General features: G+C 37.4%; 1 long non-coding RNA gene across 19 annotated transcripts in view; it reads right to left on the minus strand.

Moving 5' to 3' along the window:
• LOC120756252 (uncharacterized) overlaps positions 1-22895 on the minus strand; it is a 505318-nt gene that overhangs the window by 327776 nt on the left and 154647 nt on the right. For all 19 annotated transcript variants that reach the window (XR_005702114.2, XR_005702112.2, XR_005702110.2 and 16 more), the window contains one exon: positions 21621-21671. This is a non-coding gene — a long non-coding RNA (uncharacterized LOC120756252). The remainder of the gene's footprint in view (positions 1-21620; positions 21672-22895) is intronic.

Genomic DNA, 22895 nt, shown 5'->3' on the forward strand with positions numbered 1-22895 from the left:
ACCATGGATTCACAGAGCTAGTGTTTGATTCTATGATCATGTTTTATGCCTCTCTTTAACTAAAGATTTGCATTTATGGATTTTTGTCCTTTAGAAGGACAAATCATATTTCCTGTTCATGTAACTATCATGAGTGCTGCATCCCCTACATGACACAGTTTAAAGGGTATAATTAGCAAAACGCAGTCCTTACTTGTCTTACAGATGCCACCATCTGACACTGAGAGGCAGAATATTCTATTCTCATATCCGTGTTGACAATAACCAGAATAGCTGGAACTTCATCAGATATCCTGTCCCAAAAAGCTGCCTTTCTAATATAGGATTTTTACACCTGTTATCTATAGGAAGAATAGAAAATGACTCACAGAAATATTTGGACTTATTAAAATACCTTGCAGCATTTCAGGTTCAGAAACTGTGATAAACATGTATTTTTCCATTTGGCTGTTGAAATAGCGGCTCAATAATTCCTCAGAGTAGTTCCTTCAATTACTCTGAAAAATCTCTTCCAAGATGCCTTGCCCTAAACCCTCCATAATCAGAGCAGCCATAGAAAATTGTGATATAGAACCCAACATTTCATCTGCATGCGTACATTTAGGTTATTTTAAGGTAGGTGTTGAAACCCTCAGGCAACACATTGGACTGGGTGAACAGTCAGGGCTACTGGAAGACTTTACTAAAAAGTTCTGCCTGGATTCACCACAGGAGAAGGCAAATTGGACAAAGAGAACTTATCATAGGATTTAATGGCATTATCATGCCATTCCAGTGACACTGAGGAGGTGTGACAACTATTCCACAGGCTGGAGATGCAATGGGCAGTGAGAGAAATGTCCCCTCACTTCAACAGACATAGAGTTTATTCTACCAGCTCTTTGAAGGCAAACAGGACCAACATACATGCGCTACTTTAAGATCCACTAAACCCATTTCTCAGGGCATAAGCCCTGCACCCATCTCATGCTGGCTTCATCTGCATTACTGAAATTCATCCCAAATACACCACACAAAGTACTGCAGAATTTCTGTGCCTGCAAGAAGAAAAAAGGACTCTTCCTAATGTTTGATTACAGTCTCATAATTCGGAACTAGTGTGGTGCCATTTTATATGTTTTGGCAATATTCTTATGAATACTGGTGACAAGTGTCATTAACATAAAATACAAAGTGGAGTTGGGCATGATTTAAAATTTAGACACGCACTTGCCACATTTAAAAATGTGCTTCACAGATATATTTTTAAACCATGTATTTTTTAAAAACAAGTCAATTCAATGCCTTATATTTTGAGTTTTAATTCCAATCAAGCTAATTTCTCATCATCATGAACACATACCTGCCAGTAATGAAGGTTGTTTAATTAGGTCCAGATAAAATAGCTACAATTCTGTTTCTGATCCACCTGTCAAAGCAAATCAGTCTTTTACATGACTTTAAAAAAAAACAAATTAGACTAGCTGATGATTTTTTGAATATTCAAGTAGACATACTGAAGATAAATCCAGACCAAACTTGTGACTGAACAAAAGCCTGGAACGTGACCCCAAAGATGAAGAGATCCTGTTCTGCCAGAAGCAGATTTCCAAGCTTGGCATTTGAGGATTATGAAGTCAAGGACAGGGTGCTAAAAAGTGCTGCTGGACAGGATAGCAGCGACTTCCACAGCTCAGGGCAAGGTAACATTTCAATGTTATGTAAAATTAAACACAAACAACAATGTTAAAGGTCCTACTTAACGCCCCAAAGCCAGGTGATTTCAGAACAGACATGTTCAAACTCATGCCACTTTAGTTCTATGGAAAAAAACCCCAAGTTTTCTATTCCTGCTACTGTTACAGAAACAAGTAGAAAATCTAAAAGGGCTGATAGGTTCGAATGCTAAATAATAATTTCTTTTTCATTGGATTTTAAGATGGGCTGGAAGGCTGTGTACAAAAACATTTACTGGCAGGCAGATGGCAACAAAAATTGCCTGTCACAAATGGATTTGACATATTCTATTCTAATTAAAACAACTTAGTACAGCTCTGAGAAATTGCTAGTAATTGCTTAATAATATAGGAGCTCGACCAACAATCTCCAAAAGTGTAAGATTAGGCATAAGTGCGAGGTAACAGACTAGAGAGAAAACAGTGATTAAAAGCACCTCTCAAACACAAACTGTTAATATCTAGATCACAAAAAATAACTCAGATTTTAAAATAGAAATTATCTACTAGGCTCTGATATCCAAATCAGTCAACATGTGCTTGCTGTTTCTCTGCTTGCTGTGTACTCAATCCATTAAGTGAGAAGTCACAAAAAATGTCAGAGTTTCATGTGGTTTTTCTCATTTGAGCCTACCAGTTACTCTGCTCAGATGGTACTTCTCTCATTCTCTGATTCCCTATCAAAGCAGTTCTACTGATGTTACTTATAAGAGCACTAACTTTTCTCCAGTCATTTATGCAGATTGCATTGGCAATTGTTGTGCCTTCTAGATTATGAACTTTTTAATTTTAATTGACTAATAAGTCATTATGACTTATTCTTTTCTTCTGACTGAAGTTGTAGCACCATCCTCAGAATGTCTTTAATTTGTTTAGATTGGACTTTTTTGATTTGGCTTTCCAAATCCATTGAGAGTCAAGTGATACTATCATATGTACACTGATTTCTTACCTTACCGATAATTCATGTAAAATACCGCTAAGATAGAAATAGGGCACAGATGTTATGTGTCAGTTTCCATAATGTTTGGGGGTTTTAATTCTTTTCTCTATGAGTAAAATCCAGACTGAATAAAGTCATACTTTTTCCATTTCCCCCATCATATTCACATGAGAGAATGTTATGAGTATCAAAGTTTCATAATCCATTCATATATGTTTCCTTAGAGTCCCTCCACTTCACTGAAAGGAAACTTGTTAGATCATGCAGTCTGATTTGAATCTCACAACCTTATGTTGTGAAAATAGCAATGCATGAACTTGTTATGCCTAGATATTTCAAACAGTTTAGCAGGTCCTCCTTGAAATGAGGATATGACTTTCTTTCACCCTCAGCTTATTTTGCTCAGGTTACAAACGGAACAAATTAGGATCATGAGTCAGAGGATGAGATTTTTTTTATTATGTCATTAGGTCTCAGCTTGGGAAGATGGGAGTATTGACTTGGTTGCCAAACTAAGGAACAGAATTCCACAAGTGATGCATACTCACATGCCTTACATAGAATACATGCCATTCTTTCTAGTTCTTTCTAGTACTGGATGCCCAATATTACCTCTTATTTCTGCAGTTCTGAAATCACAGGTTGATATGGCCCTGTTTGTATGTGTGAGAAGGAGAGGCAGCTATAGGTTGCTGGCTGTTTAACAGCTTGCTGTTAAAAAGGGTTGTCTTAACCTGGGCATTCGTACACAATCCACTCCTGACTTTGTATCTAAACATCTGCTTTATATTAATTAGCCACCATGTCCAAAAGACTTAGATTCTTGTCTTTCACTGTCACCTTTGCCGTATTTAAAAGGGATTGTATTGAGCTATTTTATTTATGTGCTTTTTTTCCTCTAGATCAGAAGTAGATTATATTTATTTGAAATACAGTTGCATTGTATCAGAATATATCATATATTACTGCATTTTGAGCCTGCAATATATTGCCAAACTACTAAAGACTAAAAAATATTGAACTCTGAATTTTTGCTTCCCATTTTCTGAAAACAAATAGAATCACAGAATCATAGATTATCCTGAGCTAGAAGGAACCCACAAGGATCACCAAACTGCAACCGGCTCGGCACAGGGCAGCCCCAAGAATCCCACCATGCACCTGAGAGCACTGTCCAAAGGCCTCTTGAACTCTGTCAGGCTGGTGCTGTGACCACTGCCCTGGGGAGCTGCTCCAGTGCCCAAACACCCTCTGGGTGAAGAAACTTCTGATACCCAACCTAAACCTCCCCTAACAAACCTTCATTCTGCTTCCCCGAGTCCTATCACTGGTCAGTGCCTGCCGCTCCCCTTCCCCTCAGGAGGAAGCTGTGACTGCAGTGAGCTCTGCCCTCAGTCTCCTCCGGGCTGAACAGACCCAGGGCCCTCAGCTGCTCCTCACACGGCTTCCCCTCAAGGCCCTTCACCATCTTTGTTTCCCTCCTTTGGATGCTCTCTAATAGCTTCATTGTCTTCCTATATTATGATGGCCAAAACTGCCCCCAGAACTCAAGGTGAGGATGCAACAGAGCAGAGAAGTACAATCACATCTCTTGCCTAGCTGGTGATCAATCATCACTGCTTCTTTGCAAGACCTGAAGTCTGGATTAAAGGTGGTAAGAATACTGGCAAAAGTCGGCCAGTGGTAGATTATTTGTGCTCACACTTTGCTGACAGGTGCACTCAGATTATCAGCTATATGACCTAGAAAGGTTTTTACCACAAAGAGCAATGAAGACCACATGAGATGCCACTAATTCTACTGACATTTGACCAGTCTAAACTGGTTGATACAAGAAGCATGTTTGTTTATTTGACCTCTATTTACTATAAAAACTGCTATTCAAGATTTTACTAATCTCTCTCCAAATTTCTGCTTCTCTGCAGGTCACTGGCTGCAGAGAGCCTACCTTTGCAAGGTCTTTTGTGTCATTTGTTGCTGTTAGAATGATACAGTTACTTGCTTATCCCATCAGAATAGGGTTTTCCACCTCTTTATGATGCTGTGTGTTCCAATTAATTTTTATTTCATCTCTCACCTAGCTTTAGTGTATGTGGCACAATGTTTCGCCAGCTTTACACCCTTCATCAGCACAAAACTCAGTTTGTCAGTGCTTATTTGTGTTGTAAAAGGGGCAAAACCCCATGACTTACATAGCAAGCTTGCCTCTTCAGAGTGCTCAAAATCATGCCTTTAAAACATGCTTTCAACAAGCCAGTAAGTATTGTATCTTTTTCCCCAGCTACAGAGAGCAGGGAGGTGAGGCACTTCACTTTGTAAAATGGCACACACATTTTGTACCTCTCATGTTTTAATGCTATTAGCTCAAAGTATCAAACTAAATTGAGGAGAGTTAATGACAGGTTTCAGTCATGATTGCAGTGACCATGATGAAGGAAAGGGGCAAGAGAATGGCAGTTTTAACAATTAAACCCCCTCAACACATTGCTTTAACATTACTGCCATAACACAGAGAAATGCCACAGTTAATCGGATCACAGTTACTGCCAACGCTCTCAACTAAGTTCTTGTGACTCCCCTGTTGGGATGTTCTACAAGATGATCGGGTTCTTCATTCACGCTAAGTAAAGGTAGATGCCACACAAATTAGTATCCTTAATTGTTTATGGCTATAACTATAGGAGCTGTTTTTCATTCTAATTTCAAATTGGCATTATAAACACATAAAGTACAGTCAAATCTCTGTTCGCCTGTAAATCTCAGTTTCTACAAAATAGAAGGCTACAAGCACCTGGCAGTCATGTTGTACCATACAAGGCTTCCAGTATAGGCTCGAAGTATTTTGCTTACCTCACTAAATTGCAAGTCTGTCACTAGATCAGTCAGTAACATCTTGTTGCTTCAAATATTTATTTCTCTGTCTCTGTTATGTTGTAAGCAAACATCTGACTGGTTGAAACCTCCTGCAAGGTCTCATCACGTTTTAGGATTGGCCCTTTTCTCCATATCAGTAAAATTCAATCTCAATGTATTTCCAGTGCTAGCACATGTCAGAGGAATAAATTATTCTGTAAAGGACTCACTTTTTGCTGTAGTATGCTCTCATGTCCTCACTGAGGACAAAAGGAAATCAAGAAGCCCAGGCTTGCAGAGGAAGAAAGACAGTGTTGGCCACCAGTAACAGCATTAGATGTGGATGTACTAGACCCTAGTTCAAGTCACCATTTCCTCTGTGCCTTGAGCAAGTGAGCGGGATTAATTCTATCAATAGGATTAAGAGCACTTACAACTACAACTCCGGGATATTTCAGAGCTAAACAATCAAAGGATTTTTGCCTATTTAGATACTTTAATAACACAAACTCCCAAAAGCAGAGAACTTCTTCAGGTTATATTAAAACTAGCAAAAAGACATAGGAAATAGAAAACATCTTCCACAATTTCATTCACCACGCATCTTAAAATTTTCTGTTAGCAATATTATTTCCATGCCATATCAATATTCTGAAACTAAGAAAAAAGCACCTTGTGTCAAGGAGGAGAAAATGTATTCCCATTAGCAGCAGGTGGGTAAGTCACATATTGGGTGAGGACTGCTGAACTACAGTAAGGCTCTGGTAGGTGTAGGAGCAAAGCTTCCCAAGTTCTCACTGGCATCCTTGGAGCTCAGCTCCCTGCAGCAGAGATGTGGGGCAACAGGCTCCTGTGCATGAAAGCAGGCCCACACTCCTTATGAGTCTGAAAATACTGCTGTGGAATATGGCAGGTGGGAGGGGATCTATGCCAACTCTGGAGTAGGGGCTTACAAAAGAGGGGTAGAGCAGATCTTTTGGGGACTACAAAATCTTAAACAGTTGCAATTTAAATCTATCAGAACACTTTTACCAGAACCCTACGTGAATAAAAATGGTTGTAGTATTATGACAAATAGGAAGAGGAATATTTGCATCACTTATGAGGATAATGTCTGATAAATGTTGTTAGTCTCTGTATAGTGGGGGGCTTGTGGCTTTAACAATTTTACAGCTATTAATTTGAGGAAATAGGTTATGGAAAGGTTAATGAAAGGTTTTAATCATAATTGTGATGACCATGACCTAGCAGAAAGCCAGGGAATCTTGCAATTAAAAAAGAATACCAAACTTCTATTTATCCATTGCCAGAACACAAAGAAATGCCACCATTAATTATACACCACATTGATTACTAAGAAAGTTGTCATGCATCCTTTTGACCCAACAATCACTCGAATGGCGATACTATCCTACTATCCACCAATGCTATCTCTCTACAACCTTCACTTATTGGTGCCATATGCTACTGCTCAAAATGCTGATCACATATTTTGTGTATACTTGAAGCAGAAAAATCTCATTGAAATCTGTGACTTAGATCTTTCTTCACTGTCCTAAAACACAGAGCAGAACCCTCCTCTTTGTTCATAAAAATATGCACCTATAAAATAATGTATGTACTGTCTGCTGAATATTCTCCACTATTCATGAAGTTAAAATTAACTCCTTATTTTAATTGCTTATCAGTTCCATAAGCATAATTCCCATGATTTAACCTGCTTTCATGGGGATCTGCTACCTTTCCATATAGAACTTCACATTTTTATGAATTTTAACTGTTTAAAATGTATATGTATGTAAATTATTATGCATCTGAGCCTTTCACATCAGAGGTACACTATAAATACTAAATCAACGTGGAAAACATCATGTCTGCTTTAACTTGACTTGATTATGGCTAAATAAAATTAGCATTTTACTCTATTTTTAGTTGTCTTCATTGTATTATATGGTATATTTGCTTCAAGGGTGTAGACTAACACCTCTCCCAAACATTTCCTATAGGTTTATGCTAATAAAGTTTAACTTAAAACAACACATGAGAGACTAGGAAGACGTCTAATAGCGATGTTCCTTAACTGAAGGACAAATATGCTGGAAATCTTGAGATACTGAGTTTGGTCTTTTCTCAAAACAGACCTACCTATTGCAGCTGGTAAACGTAGCACGAGTTGTGTTAAAAAAGGCTGAGACAATACAAAGCTTTCTTCTAATACAGATTACATTTTTGCTCATGTTTTCCATAAATTATTATTGATTACTCTTAGATTTATTACCTATATTTTAGCTAGTGATTCAAGTGATTTTAAAAATAAAGCAAATAAAGCTACAAAATGCTGCAATTCAGCAATTGTGCCAAAGACCATTTTTCTTGTCCATAGACGTGATTGACATAGGAATGTGACTCAGGAAGAAAACACTATTAACATGAAGAAAAGTTACAACTTTTAAATTATGTTGGCTTGCCTTGGAAGTAATTCCCTGGGTTACATCTGCATTGCATATTCTGATAAGTATATATAGATTCTCTTTGCACATTTTAGCTTCTTTAATAATTTTGCTAAATGCAGAAGAGGGGAAAATAAAGACATATTATTAATAAACAAGCAATTAAACAGGTTAGGGCAACAATGCAATGCTGGTCATTCAGGAACCCCGTGCTAATTTTAATTAGCTACTTTCCCTTGCTTTCAAATGTAATTAAAGCAGCTTAGTTGTGCTCAGTGATGCAAACCACCTTATTTAATCACTAACATTATTTCCCTGAACTATTAATGATTTTCAAAATGCTTGTTTATGCAGAATTAGAACAGTAATTATCTTACCAGTTAATTTTGTACCTTCACATTTCACACCTCGCTCAAACGTCATTCATTTACCATAGCCTTTCTGTCAAAACAAAGAAATGCTTGTTCTAAATGTGCTTCTGACTGCCAAATTGAAAGCCAAGTTTTGTAACACTAATAAAGTAGCTCCCAAGTGAAACAGGTGTAGTAATTTAGACCCTTCCTGTCTTAAGCTTGCACGTACATGCTATGTCTTTTCTTTATTAGCTTTAAAATGAGAGCTTGGTGTGCAAAATAAGCTATTTAATTCAGACTTGTGGAGCAGAATATAATCTTTAATTTAAACTAGAGCTGTAAAAAAAGGCCTTTAATTTTAACTGGCATGTGCGTGTGAATTTGAATTAATAATCCAGAAAATTGAAACTGTTTTGCTGCTGTTGCTGGATAGTGACTGTTCTTCACATGCCCTTAGTTTTCACTCACTCCATTTCTCTCTCCCAAACTTTGCTTAGTGTCTATTTCGTCATGTTGCTGTCTTACACAAAGGGAATTCTTATAAAAAACTAAAAAAACTCAGTTGAATGAACTCTCACAAAAAAACATATTGTGTCGAAAGAAATTCTTATGTCTCTATATTTTGGTTTACAAACAAAAATCACTGGTATATTCATTGCATCTATTTAGGGGAGAATTTAAATACACCATGAATCTACACATCATCAGATTTTTTTCCTGATTTTTTTTCCTGTAAGTTATTGTAAGTTAACAACAAATTATAATTACAAAATACAACAGCCTTACAATCAGCAAATAACTCTTTCTCCTGACTCTTGTGAGAAAGGGAAGTCTTCCCTATTACCAGGAAAAGTAAGCAACTGCCTAAAGTCATACAAAGAAAATTTGTGGCAGAACTAGAAAAGAGAAAACTCCATCTTTCAGCTGCTCTGAACAATCTCTGAGGTCTCCCACACTTCTCCCAAGCTGCTCAGCAAGTTCTGGTGGTGAGCACTAACTGCTGCTTTTGCAGGAGATGGCTTGTGAACCAGGTGAGCAGCCTATGAAGAGTCATCCTCACTCTCGCCTCTTTGCCACATCAGACTAAATATCTATCCATGTAATCCACCTCAATCAAGTTCAACATTCAACCCATAAAACCAGAAGACAGGCTAAAAATCCCAGTGTAAATGAGGCCTATCCCATATACTCCATCTGTGAATAGCACAGATACAGATCTGGCAAAATTCCTTCCCGAAGAAGGGGACAAAAAAGACTGGATTTGATGCAATGCTTCTACCACTGACATAATTTTTTGCAGGAAACATAATTGCAAACAGAGTATAAAATCTCAGCTTTTAAAGGCTTGTTAATGCAGTTAAAATTAAACACAAAAGCAGTGCATTTGACCTCCACTGGACCTCTTTAAAGTGTAAAGTTACCCATTTAAGAAAAAGGGATGGCTGGATGGACACCTGAGAGGCTAACAATAATTTTGCATTATTGGAGGTACGGAGTTACTGCAGTCAAGATTTTAAATACTACATCACATTTTGCAAACATTCTTTCTAAATACATTATAAATCATACAAAAGAAAGCAAATCAATATGCAAAAAAACCTGTTTTAGTTAAAAAGCCATATTTTGTCTGAAAGCTTTACATGTACCCTGACAAAGTAGTTATATTTTAATATATTTAAATGTATTATATTTTTCCAGAGTTTCTATAAATTTGAGACAGCTAAAATTATTTCAATATTTTCAGAATGCCCAAGATTCATGGTCTCCTGGCAACTAGCAATCACATGGCTGGAGAGGTTTTGGCCTACAGTTACAATGCCGTTATATGTTTGGTTGATGATTTATTCAGACCCAGTTTCAAACCTGCTGTTAGCTCCCTCATTGCTTTAATGCAGCCAGTCTACCATTCATAACTGTCAAGAACCAATTCATTGGGACCTGAGCTTATTAAGCACCCAAAGTGTGTTGTGAACATACAGTTTTGTGCCTCAGAATGTGAATAAACACTATCCTTTCCATCTGTTTAAATTGAGTCTCTGATGTTTTTAACACCATGCATTATTTTTATCTTGTTATCAGAATACTCAGCCATGAACTCCAAAGAATCCATTGTGCACAGCTTGGTGTTAGCAGGTGTCAGTAAACCCTGGCAACCTCCTGCGTAACAGGGCGCAGGCACCGAGGGAGAGGGTGGTTTAATACACTTGCAAAAAGTTACTGCAGGCACAGAGTACAAGCTTTATGATTTCACACAGAAACAGGAAGGACAGGCTCATCTTATGGATACAGCACAATACTTGGAGAAAAAACAATGGACTTATTTTCTTAAATACTGCTTTATTTGAAAGGAGAAAGATGGCTCTGGCAATTAAAGGAGTAATCACAGGATATTTATCCTATTGAGGACAATATATCAATTCTCTTGGTCAAACACGGCAACTGTATAAATAATATAAAGAGGAAATGGGTTTTGAAAATAAAATATTACTTAACAAGTTCATTCATATTTTAATCTAATTCTGTTAATTCAATAGTCTCAAAAAGGCATATTTGAATTGCAGGCTTTAATAGTTTTTCATGTTGAATAACACGGTAATATGATTTTTCTTCATTCTGTACACATAAGGAACATTCTAAAATGTGTAGCCACAATTTCACAGCAACCGTGTGCATGCTATTTAATGCTAGACTGGGAATAAAGCTGGTTCAAGCCATTTGGTTTAAAACAATCATAAACAGCCATTTTAACATAATGATTCTAGTACAATATGCTTTCCTTAAATTTTCAGAATTGTGGTGGGGAAAAGATAACATTCTGAGAACTAATTTAATTTCAATTAGGACTACTGTAGAATTCAAGTTCTGACTGAATAACAATTAAATAAAGTTTGAGGTTGTTTTGGGGTTTTTGTTTTGTTTTGTTTTTGTTCTGACACAAAGGACTCAGTATTTCTTGAAAAAGGAAATTATTATAAAAATGTCAGCAAGAATAATTGGAGGGTCAGGAGGTTTTTTCTTGAGTGTTTGCTGATGTTGTGCCCATCCCATCAAGAATTTCAAAAGAGGAATAAAATGGCACTCTATCTTCTGGACAGCTTGATGTTTGTCTTTGCTGTCAAGTAAAAGGGGATGCAATTCCATTCATACTGAGAAGATTAGAATAATGTAGAAAATATGACAAAGCAGAACAATTCACAACCAGTCATATCACACGTTGAGTCCTTTAGTACCTAGGGACTGACACGCAGGGCCCTAATGAATCAAGATTGTTCACTAACAACAAACGTACTTTCTTGCCAGTTCTTCACATTTTCATGAAGAATTTAACAGAAATAACCCCTTAAAATTACTCAAAATCCGCGCAACATCTCTTAATTACACTGCACCTTAATGTGATGCTGCAAACAGAACAGGCCTCTGCTTACACACAGGAGTGGCTGCAACAGGACTATACTGCATTGCACGTGGGAGTCCTCGCAGGAAAAACCTTTCCAGAACTATTGGCAGAGTCATGACAGAGAGGAATGAACTTATATGTAAGTTTTTCAAAAGAACAATTGCCCTAAAGTATTAATCATCATTCCTTTTCTAAAGGCTTTCAACTCAAACTCATGGCTTCCTTTAATATAAACACAGTGGACACATTACTCCAGGCTGTTACATTCGTTTTGTGGCAAAGAAACACAATTAAATTTAACTAGCCGTGAACTGGCAAACATATACAATGTTTGGGCTTTACCTTTACAGAAAGCTTACTGCTGATCCAAGTTTATCAAAATCTTCTTCAAACTTGGAAGAAAGCTTACAGAAATTTCATCTCTATATCTATTTTCATGGTTACCTAGAGAAATACCTATTCTTTGGAACGTCAGGGTGCTGCACAACTTTCCTGTGGTCTCTTTCAATGTATTACAAGGGATGTAGTTCATTTTTCAGATGTGTGAAGCAATTCAGTACTGCCTTACTCTTCCTGAATATTTAATGATTACTCAGAGGTGACATCAGATGAAACTTTTGGTAGAACTGATATTGATTAGCTTTTTTTGCTGTGATGGCATCTACAGGAGATAAAGGTTCCATGGAATAATGGCTGGGTGTTTGCATCCAACTTTTCACACCATTACTCTCATGATAAACACACAGAAACACGAGTCTAACTCACTCTGTACCAAACTGTCACTACACCTTATCTTCCCTCCTCAGATACTCAGATCTGTTCATTAATGCCATGTATACATCTGCCCCCAAATACAGGAATGCAATGAAATTAATGAAACAAAAAATGATGGGTAGTAGTAATATCCAGTCTCCATTTATTTAACCATTTCTTATTCAAAGACTTAATCTGGGAGAAGTAATCAACAGTTAAATTAATCAGTTATATTTATCAGGGAAGGGAGGAAAAGAAGCTCAGTAGGCCAACCAGTGCAGCTTTGCACTTTGAAGAATGGTCTAATACAAATAAGGAATAACCTGTATATTTCTGTATAACCTGTTTCTTAAAAATTATGACAATTACACAGCCTCCTAAAATAGCTACTCCCATCCTCCCATTAGCATCATAGAATGAAAGACTGCTTCTTCCCTTATCTGTCACACAAATTTCTTTTCCTACATACAGGAAGAAGAATATCTTCCCCTGCATTTAGTGAACATAGGGAACAACTGGTCACTATCCTATTCATAGCAATCATTTAGAACTTACATTATTCACACCTCAGTCTTTTCTTAGCTAAGTAAATCCAGGAGTTTCAAGGGGACTTGTTTGTTCTGTCTCACAAGTCTTTATCTTGACCAAAACTCAGGAAGAGTATTGAATCTCAGGTCTAACACTTCAAGGAGTAATTTTCTCACAGATTTTAAATCCAAAAATCCTGACCAGGCATTGTGTAATTAAACCCTGGGGTTTTTTTCCCCCAATACTTAACAAGATCTTTAGAATACTAAAGTTAATCTTCTGAATGCTTGCAAACTCTTCAACGGGTGTCAGCCAAAAAAATTTTTTCTTGCTATCTGCTGCTGTATCATCAGAGAGTAGAACTGGATCCATGAGACACCTTGGGGAAGTTTGTTGTGTACATCCCCAAGACGTAAAATAAAGTACTGCTATTTCGAGTATTTTTAAACATTTCTGTAAATGTTGTACTGAACTTCATCTGGGTCATGGTTTCTTACACTACAATCTCTATGTTTTAAGGATTAAAATGACATTTTAAAACATGGGGGTTTTTATTTCAATCACAGAGCAGATCACAGTTCTTTTGTGAATGAAAATAAGTGAAATGAAAGGCAAGGGACACCTCATCTGCCTTAAAAAACTGATGAAAGAAGATACAAATTAAGAGGAAAGTGAGGTCATCAACAAGTAGCATGCCAGGAAATATAAGAGATAAAGCCAACTTTAAAGCTGTCCAGAAGACTGATCATAAACACAGTCAGGTAAATTTCCCTGAGAATTTTCAAAGGCGGAAGGACTACGCAAGCCACGTAACAGTAATAGTTTTGCTTTTATGTACAGTCTGAACTCTCAACCCTCATATAATATATTTGTTTGCTAGAGAAAAAAAAACTTAGTTCTTCCCTTACTCTTCCATACTTGAAAGACTAACAACACAAATAGCATGAATAAGGTTTGATTACTTAACACTGCTAATCGTACCTCAGAGCCCTGGGTTACCAGAGAGGCTGAAAATACACACAAGGACTGAATCTTCTTCCTTTGTAGGATACCCTCCACAGATGACACCCTCCTTCCCTTGTAGATCTCAGACCACATAGCCCTGGATTTGCCTCTGCCTATTAGGTTTTTTCTCATGCATTTGCACTTTTCATCTATTCACAAGATGGTGAGTCTTGACTTACCAACTCAAGGCCCACAAAAACAGTGTGACATTGAAAGTCATGTTTCTACATCCTTCCCCATGAAAGACAGTCCTTTAAAAAAAACTTTTAATCTGTAAAATATCTATCCCATTCTTTAAAAGTTTATTTCCATATTTCTTAAAAAAAATAGCATTCTGACATGAAGTTAGGTATGAGAGAACATCAGGTAAGCAAAGCACAGTTAATACCAACTTTAAATATGAAGAGACTAGCACATCTCTGCTTTATTGAAAAGGAGAACAACTTTTGGTCACACATGATGGTGGGAAGGGAAGATTCCTCACTAAGGCAAATTCAAAGGCAGAACAAAGACAAATTTTTTCCAACTTCTAAACAAAAGTCCCAAAGAGACTAAACTACTCATCAGGGATGGGGGAATATTTGATTATTGCCTGTATGTATCAAGGCAGTTTTCTTCATTAGTGTAATGAACAATAAAACTGGAATCAGTGCACACATTCAAATGAAACAGATCAGTTGGTTCATCTGTTCCCTTGCAAAAGGGGATATTCAGCACCTCTTTTCCCAGCTTAGGTCTCATCAAGAGGATGGATAAATGCTCCAGAGCACTTGTATAGGTCTCTCTCGCTGCCCTGTGCATTCAGCCTCCATGCTCAGAATCTCTGCCAGCTTAGATGAAACCCATAATATTTTTGTAACTATTGTGTTTTGACAGTGTCAGAGTTAAGTGATGTAATAGGTAGGAAGCAGAAAGCCTCATAAATCATATTAAAAGTTAAAGTTTCAGTGCAATAGCCAAAGGTGCATGAGGTAATGTATCCAGAGTTCTCAATCACAGTCTCCTTTATTATGGCGTATTTCCACCAGTCTAATCTGAAATGAATGCATTAGGTTTTGTGTTCCTTGCATAGTTGCTGCCAGCATCACTCTGCCCTTCCTCATGATTTCCTTGGTAGTTTGGGAGCCTAAGGGAGGGGTGGATTAAATTGGAAAATATAAATAACAAATCAAAAATTAAAATTGATTGGATAAACAATTTCCCTGTTTCTTAATAAGTGATTGATTTTTTAATCAATATTCATTATTTCTCAGAACATACCAAACTGTTTATTGAATAAATGAATGGTTGGAACTACAGTGACATGAAATCAAATAGGTGAACCAATTTCTTTAATAACACGGGCTGAACAGGCCACCTTATCTTACCTGGTTGAAACCAAAAGTCAGAAATTCAACACCATTGACTAGGTGATCCAAAAAAAGGATGCAATTTGTTTTCATATTTGATACACACAGGTGTATAGCCACATGCTGATTTGTGCGATATTTCTAAATTGCAGTTGAAAGTTGCCATCTTTTTGATATAACTTTTGTGTTCTTTCTCACAATTCCTCATTAGTCAGCATACTGCAAAGCTTCTGAAATAAAATTCAGATCTGAAAAATGAGATCTGTAAAACTGTTCACTGTAAAGGCTTCAGGCATGGCAAATGAATTTCTCTAATAAGTTTTTATTCACTTGTATCAGATTCAGTGGTACACATAAACTATATGCTACATCCTAATATATACTTCAGACTACTTCATTTTTTTTTTGGCATAATGTAAAAAATAATCTTCTGAGGCACAGAGGTTCTGATGTTCTTTTTTTCAGCTGAAGAAAAAGCACTAGGGTGTGAGATCTCCAAGAAATGTCTGCACAGTTTTTTAAAACACAAGCAAGGATATTAATTTGGTTCTACATAATACAGATCATATCATTTACATGATCTCCAACTCACAAATTTCTTCCAGGATGTGGAAATATTTACCTTTCATTTGTACTCAGAATATAAAAGATTCTTCTTCTCATGAAAAATTATAAACTGCACTAATCAATTGTTAATTAATTTGTAGGATGCTTGCTTTAACATCTATTTTAACTTGTCACAATTAATTTAACATATGACCAAACAGCAATATAATTTCATTGCTCCAAAGACATAAAAGTATGGAAAAACCTGAGCAACGAAAGGAATCGGAAAGATTGCAGTTTCAGTTTGTACACTAATTCCACGTGTTCTTTGCTGTCAAAATTAATTATACAGAAACCAAGTATCAATCTATTGTGCTATGTTGTCATCTACAATAACACTAATGTAGGAAGAAGTTTCATTAAATTCACTTTTGTAGATCACAGATTTCTGCAAATGGTAACGGCTTATGGTAAAACCAGAAATCTAACCTAAAATATGAAACTTCAAATCTAATTTCACTTTCAAAGTCAATCTATCTTACAGCATTGCTTCCCAATAATAAAGAGCTATTAACACTAAAAATTGGCATTTTGAAAGTATTAACTATCAAAATGAAGCTGTTTCCTCTCACAATATATAAATATTCTGCAGAAATTCAAGTCCAGTCACCATCCTGTATAACACACATTTCTGGAGCCTTCGGGACTATCTGACATGAGTCACCATCACTGACCAAACCGTTTTCCCCCAATTCCAAGCATAAAATCCCAGGCACTAATGCTCTGGATTCATCCACAGAGCTTTCAGCTCCCTTGGTCTGGCGTTTTGCACCGTCCACTTTCATAGACACCTACATAAGCTCGTTAAGGTCCAGTTTCCCTTTGGGAATTTTAAAACGTGCTATCTTTTCCGCGTGAGCTTGCTTCCAATGGCTGCGATTGTGGCCCCGATTGAGGTCGAAGGCACGGCAAAGCCGGCAGCAGAGAAGTCGAGGCAGTTCGTGTCCCAGGCACTGGCCAGGAGATGGTGGCAGAGAGCAGCTCTCCTTCAGTCCCTTTAGAGCTCCTGGGAACCCAGAGCAGCTCTCCTTCAGTCCCTTTAGAGCTCCTGGGAACCCAGGGCAGCTCTCCTTCAGTCCCTTTAGAGCTCCTGGGAACCCAGAGCAGCTCTCCTTCAGTCCCTTTAGAGCTCCTGGGAACCCAGAGCAGCTCTCCTTCAGTCCCTTTAGAGCACCTGGGAACCCAGAGCAGCTCTCCTTCAGTCCCTTTAGAGCTCCTGGGAACCCAGGGCAGCTCTCCTTCAGTCCCTTTAGAGCTCCTGGGAACCCAGAGCAGCTCTCCTTCAGTCCCTTTAGAGCTCCTGGGAACCCAGAGCAGCTCTCCTTCAGTCCCTTTAGAGCTCCTGGGAACAGCTCTCCTTCAGTCCCTTTAGAGCTCCTGGGAATCCTCAGAGACCCCAAGGCACTTTGGAGCCCTCATTACTGCCACACAGCAATCTCCTGACTCGTGCCATCAACTTACTTCTTTTCCTTTAGGATACCGTAACAAGCTCAGAACATTAGTTAACGTCCAGTGTGCTCGGTCAGACCCGGGCAGTTGCATAAACACACTGGATGTACTCAGTTCTCCCTCTGCTGCTGAGGAACCAAGTTTCAAGACATCAGTTTTGGTAGTGATAAAAATCAAACATTTTCTGGAGCCATTATTGCCTAAAATGTTAATGCAGTTTACTTTTTTCAACTGTGATCGATAGCTGGAGGAAAAGTGCCCATAAATTACTAAAGGCAAATACGATTCTATTAGCACTCAGGAGATTTTGCAACATTTGCCAGTCTGTTTTACTGGGGAAAAAAAAAAAATTAATTTGTTGAAAGCCTAGTTTTTTACCTGTCTTTGTCTTTCTCTGTAGAAGAGGGATATTTTTATCAGGAGTCATTTAGGAGATGTAATTCTAATGTACTATAGCTATAGGTTTCAATTAATGTTCTACCTCTCTGTCAGCTTTACATTCCATGTTTTATGAAATCATTAACTATTGTCATGTTTCTATTATGATACTATTAGGAAATAAAGAGATGTATGTAAATGGAGATGTAAAATAAATGTATGACAGTTACTAGGAGCAACATCTGTGCACTATCGTACGTGTTTACACTAATTTTCTAAAGATTGTTCCATTCATTACAGAGCATTGTTACTTGCTGTAGCACAACCCTTATTTCCATGCATTTAGGGATTCAAGCAAAGAGAGGGTAAATGAGAGCCTAATCAATACCACTTTTCATTTTGCTTCTAATGTGCTGCCTTTCTCATTCTTTTCTTCATGAACAAATCCAAAAAAGATCCTGACGTTACAGTCATAAAATGTAATTCTTCTGCAGAAACACAGACAATAATGCTCTCTGTATTCAGGCATATTGCATATTCTAATGGCATTTGGCTAAATTGAGTATGGATTTAACATCAAAGGCTTCATGAATTTTTCAAATGAGATATTAAAGTCAATATTTCAAGTGAAAGATATTTCAATTTAGTTGCATACACAACAATAAAAAACTTCTACAAGGCAGAGGTACTAGTGGCTATGGCAGTATTAGTTCATTCAGGAAATTATTAGTTTATAAGAAAATCAAACAGAAGGTTGTGATATAGCAATGACACTGAATAAATTAAACTAACTGATACGCGCTAACGTACTTTATCTCTTGAAGTCTGAAGCAGAACTTGCTACTGGCATGTTCAGTCCTTCAAGCTAGGCTTCATTTGGGGATATTTTATTTATTTATTTATTTTGTAAATTCAAATTGTTCCGTCTAGATTTCCATTCAGAACCTCAGAAATCCGCTTATGTTCATCTCTGAAATGGCTAGGCCTACTGTATGCAAGAAACACCCCGATCCTGTTTATTTTTTAATCTAAGTGCATTTTGCTCCATATTGTCAGTACTAATGCAATGCTGCTTCTGATTTCACACTGAGTTACATTCAGGCTACTCAGCGCTCACAAATAGTCCGCTGAGCTCCCACTACTTCTACGTCCTGGCAGAAATACAGACTTGCAAACAAAACAACAGAGTCTGGTGGTTCTTTTCCTTTCCTATTTTGGGCATGTGGAATGTAGCAAAATGCCCATTAAACCAGGAGGATGCTGTATTATGATGCCTACATACCCCTGAGGAACACACTGGTGTGTGTCACCTACAGCTCCTGGCAGAGCTGGATGCCCTACACATAAGCGCTCGTAGCCTGCACGTAGGCAGCTGCACTCACGGGGGCATTGTGCTACTCTAAGGCCAAATACGCCATTTATCACACATAAATAACAGAAGATACCAGAAACTACAAATATATACCACTGAAGATGCCATGAATATTGATTTTACTACTAATTCTTATATTATTAAAAAACTAATTACAATTGGGTACCACGGGAAAGTTACGCTGATATAAAACCTTGTCTATAAGGTAGTTTGGGCCAACAAATGACTTCAAAGAACTCTGATCCTAAAAACACTTCCCTGAAACTGGCAGGTTGTTTGTCTCTACAATATTCAACCAAAATGTTTGCACGGGCTCACAGAGAAAACAAAGCTGGCGCTAACTAAATGTTAAACTGCTAGGCCTGTCTCTAGCATGGCTGCAGGACTGCCAGCAAAGGCTGATCTGTTACTCAGAACTAAACAAAGCCAACAGCCTTGTGGGCAACACTTGCAGAGACAGAGACAGGCCATCTTTCCCCGTTCAAACACCACCTAACTTGTAGCATTGGTCTTGGGGTCCTAGACAGCCCTTTGTTCACCCCTAGAGCTTTTCTGAAGCTCAGTGTTCAAAGCGCTATAATATTTCCATAAAATGAGAAGTGTCACCATCTCAAAGGCAATCAATCAGGGATAAATATTATCTTCAGAAACAGTACTCTCAGAAAAAGTATTTCTTGTGGTAACAAAGGTAAGGCAGAAGCCTTGTATAGTTAATAAGATCCAATAATAACTAGAATTGTATTTTCAAAATTGCCTCTGGGGCTGGGGAATATGGTTTCCTTTTCTTCTTTTTTGATTTCTAGTCATCTCTGAGATTGTTCTGAAAACTACATTTCATGCTTAGTGAGGCAGCAGCACATCCAAGAACTTCCAGTTGAAATTACTGAATTTTTATTTTTTTTTTAATAAAATCCTACTGTTAAGAGGAAAGATTCCCCCATGATGTCTACTCAGTCTGAGAATAATGTTTAAGGAATGATCCTCTGAATTGAATAATTTCCTATTTTCCTTGTTGATTATAGGGATGTACATAAAGTTAAGAGTACTTCTCTTGCAATATCTGTGTCAAAATGAGAGCTCAAATCCTTCTTTAGAGTACTGCTAAATAAACAAGGAATATTTGGAGCTCAGATCAGAAGAGGAGACCAAACTGTAGGATTTGATCTTGGACAAACAAATGCTATGCCAAAATCATTCACGTATCGTGCTGGACATACCTTTTGTATTTAATGTAAGGTTTTATTGAAAACATATGAGTAGATTAACCATAAAATAAACTGAAGGAGCCATGCTACCTAAAATATGCTTTTGACTCTTTATTAACTGGTGATAATCTGCACTGATCTGCATTGCAATTCCACTGCGGATGTTGCAGACGTTAAGATGTATGACAAGGAAACCACAGAAAGACGTGATTTAAACAGGTTTTTCACATTAACTCATCATTGTATGCAGTGCATAACATCTTCCATGGGAGTTAAAGTATTTCTACCAAATTCTTTGCAATTTCATTGTTGTTATAAATAAGAGTAATGAAAGTCCAGTTGACAGTCACTTGGTTTTCTCTAATTTCATAACTTTCTAAATTTTTCAGATTTGCTCTTTAACTTTCCTTCTTGATGGAGTCTACATAAGAAGCTGTAATTACGTAGTTAGACAAACTCATGGCATGGGAAGGGACAGTTACACTTTTTTTGGATCCAAGATTCTTACAGCAGAAGCAAGCACAGCTGCTTTCAGACTTGTTAATACATTCTGTAGGGAGTGAAAGCCTTGAAAAGGATGGTACTTTCCATCCATTTCCTCCCCCTCAACAAAGCAAATGGAGCTGGCAGTCCACCAAAGCTCCAAACATGATGCTCCTGCACTGGAGAAGTGCAGAAGAAAAGTGTGGCACTTAATTAAGGGGAAAAAAGTGCTTTTGGGAGAGAGAGGAAGAACCACCAACGATGAAGGACAGAAAGGTGGGAAATATGTGTTTGACTAGGTGAAGAAATAATCCCTGGATCACACTAAAATGCTTTTTTCTTTGCATTTGTTATAGGCCAGGTTTACAGCATTAGCTCTCCATCCAGGTAGAAGTAAGATACACCAGGACTCGCAACAGATTCTTTAGTCTGTATCTGGGAAATGCATTTATTATGAAGTGTTAGGTGGTTCATAGCACCTGTGATAGTCCTCCAAGCTAAGGTGAATTTTCTGTTTTTACAGAGTGGCAAAGGAGGAAATAACTTAAAAACACCTTAGTCAGTAGAAATCAAAATAAGAAGTTCCATGTAGGTCATCTGAAAAGCCTAAAAAGCAATCAAAAATCAAACTGTTTACCAGGCACACAAGAATAGGAACAACCTCAGTGCAAAGTATCATAAACAAATTCCTCTAGTAATGTGAACTACACAGATGCTTTCTCCATCAACTCTATCCATATTTTGAAAGCCACACAGGATCAATGAAGGCAACAGAACTTACCCAACTTCAGTAGTTCAGCAATGAGCTCTGTGCGCTCGTCCACCCACCTCCCTGGAAAAAAGAAGCGTTATATGTCAGGAACGAGTGCAGTAATTATCTTCTAACACAGGAGCAATGCCAGCGACATTCTGGTAATGGCAGCATTAATGCCAAACGTTTACATTTTCAAACGTGAAAACACTCACAGACACAATCTGGACATTTTAACTGTCACAGGCCTCGGCAATCTGATATTGCTTAGCCTTGCGGCCAAGGCATTAAGCCACTGGTGTCTATCTGCCACAGAGGAGAACAGATCTTCTCAGAACTTCCCTAATAAATTTAATAATTAATCCACCAAAATTTGAAAAATAAAAACAAGGGCCATGTCACTATTAACAAATAAAAAATAAAGAAAAAAATTACTTATTTTGCTAAAAATAGGCAATGAAAATATTTTCTACTCTATGGTAAGACCAGAAAACAACATTAAGCTATAAAGTTCTACAGTAATGAAAATTCATTGAAGTCATTATAAATCCCAAAATACAAAGAATAACTTTAATTAATTTACTTGGTCAATCATTTCACTTACATGTCACAACAAAGCAAAGCAAAACAAAACAAAAGGGCAACAAGTTCATGTCCACATAAAAAGGACAAAGCATCTACTATGTGAGTGTAATCAAATGCAGGTTTGTACCAGAAATAAAAATAGTACAGAATGGAAAAATACTTGAACAATGAAGTATTTAATGCAATTCCCAGGAAAATTAGATGAATGACTGAAAAGGATAGAAGTGTACATAATTCATTATATAGAATATGGTAACATTTGGCTAAAAGAAGGGTGGAGTTCCTCACTTTAATGAGCACAGTCTTTGCTCACAAATTAAAAATAAACAAATAAAAAAGATACGAGTATGATCTCACTCATTGGCAGTCGATCAAACTGCAATTTGTCCCAAGAGTTGGGAAGCCACTGCCCTCTAACACATCAAGAACTCCTGCTTATTGAACTGATCTGTGTACAGTCTGACTCCTTTTCTGTCTACAGCAATTGTTTTTCCTATCAAAACATTTGGGTTTATGGAAATGACAACTTAATGGTTAACTGGAAACATAGCACAATGTTTAAAGTTAAATTGTGCTCACTTCACTTCGGAGTCCCATTGTAGCCCCACTGAGTAAAAATACATTTCCTTTTGCTGAGGGTTGTACAGCCAGCCTGATCTCAGTGCAATGCTGCTGATGTTAACAGCAAACCTGAATAGCTACACACAACAGTTTAAATCT

This window comes from Hirundo rustica, chromosome 9 (genome assembly GCF_015227805.2).
Source record: "Hirundo rustica isolate bHirRus1 chromosome 9, bHirRus1.pri.v3, whole genome shotgun sequence".
NCBI lineage: Eukaryota > Metazoa > Chordata > Aves > Passeriformes > Hirundinidae > Hirundo > Hirundo rustica.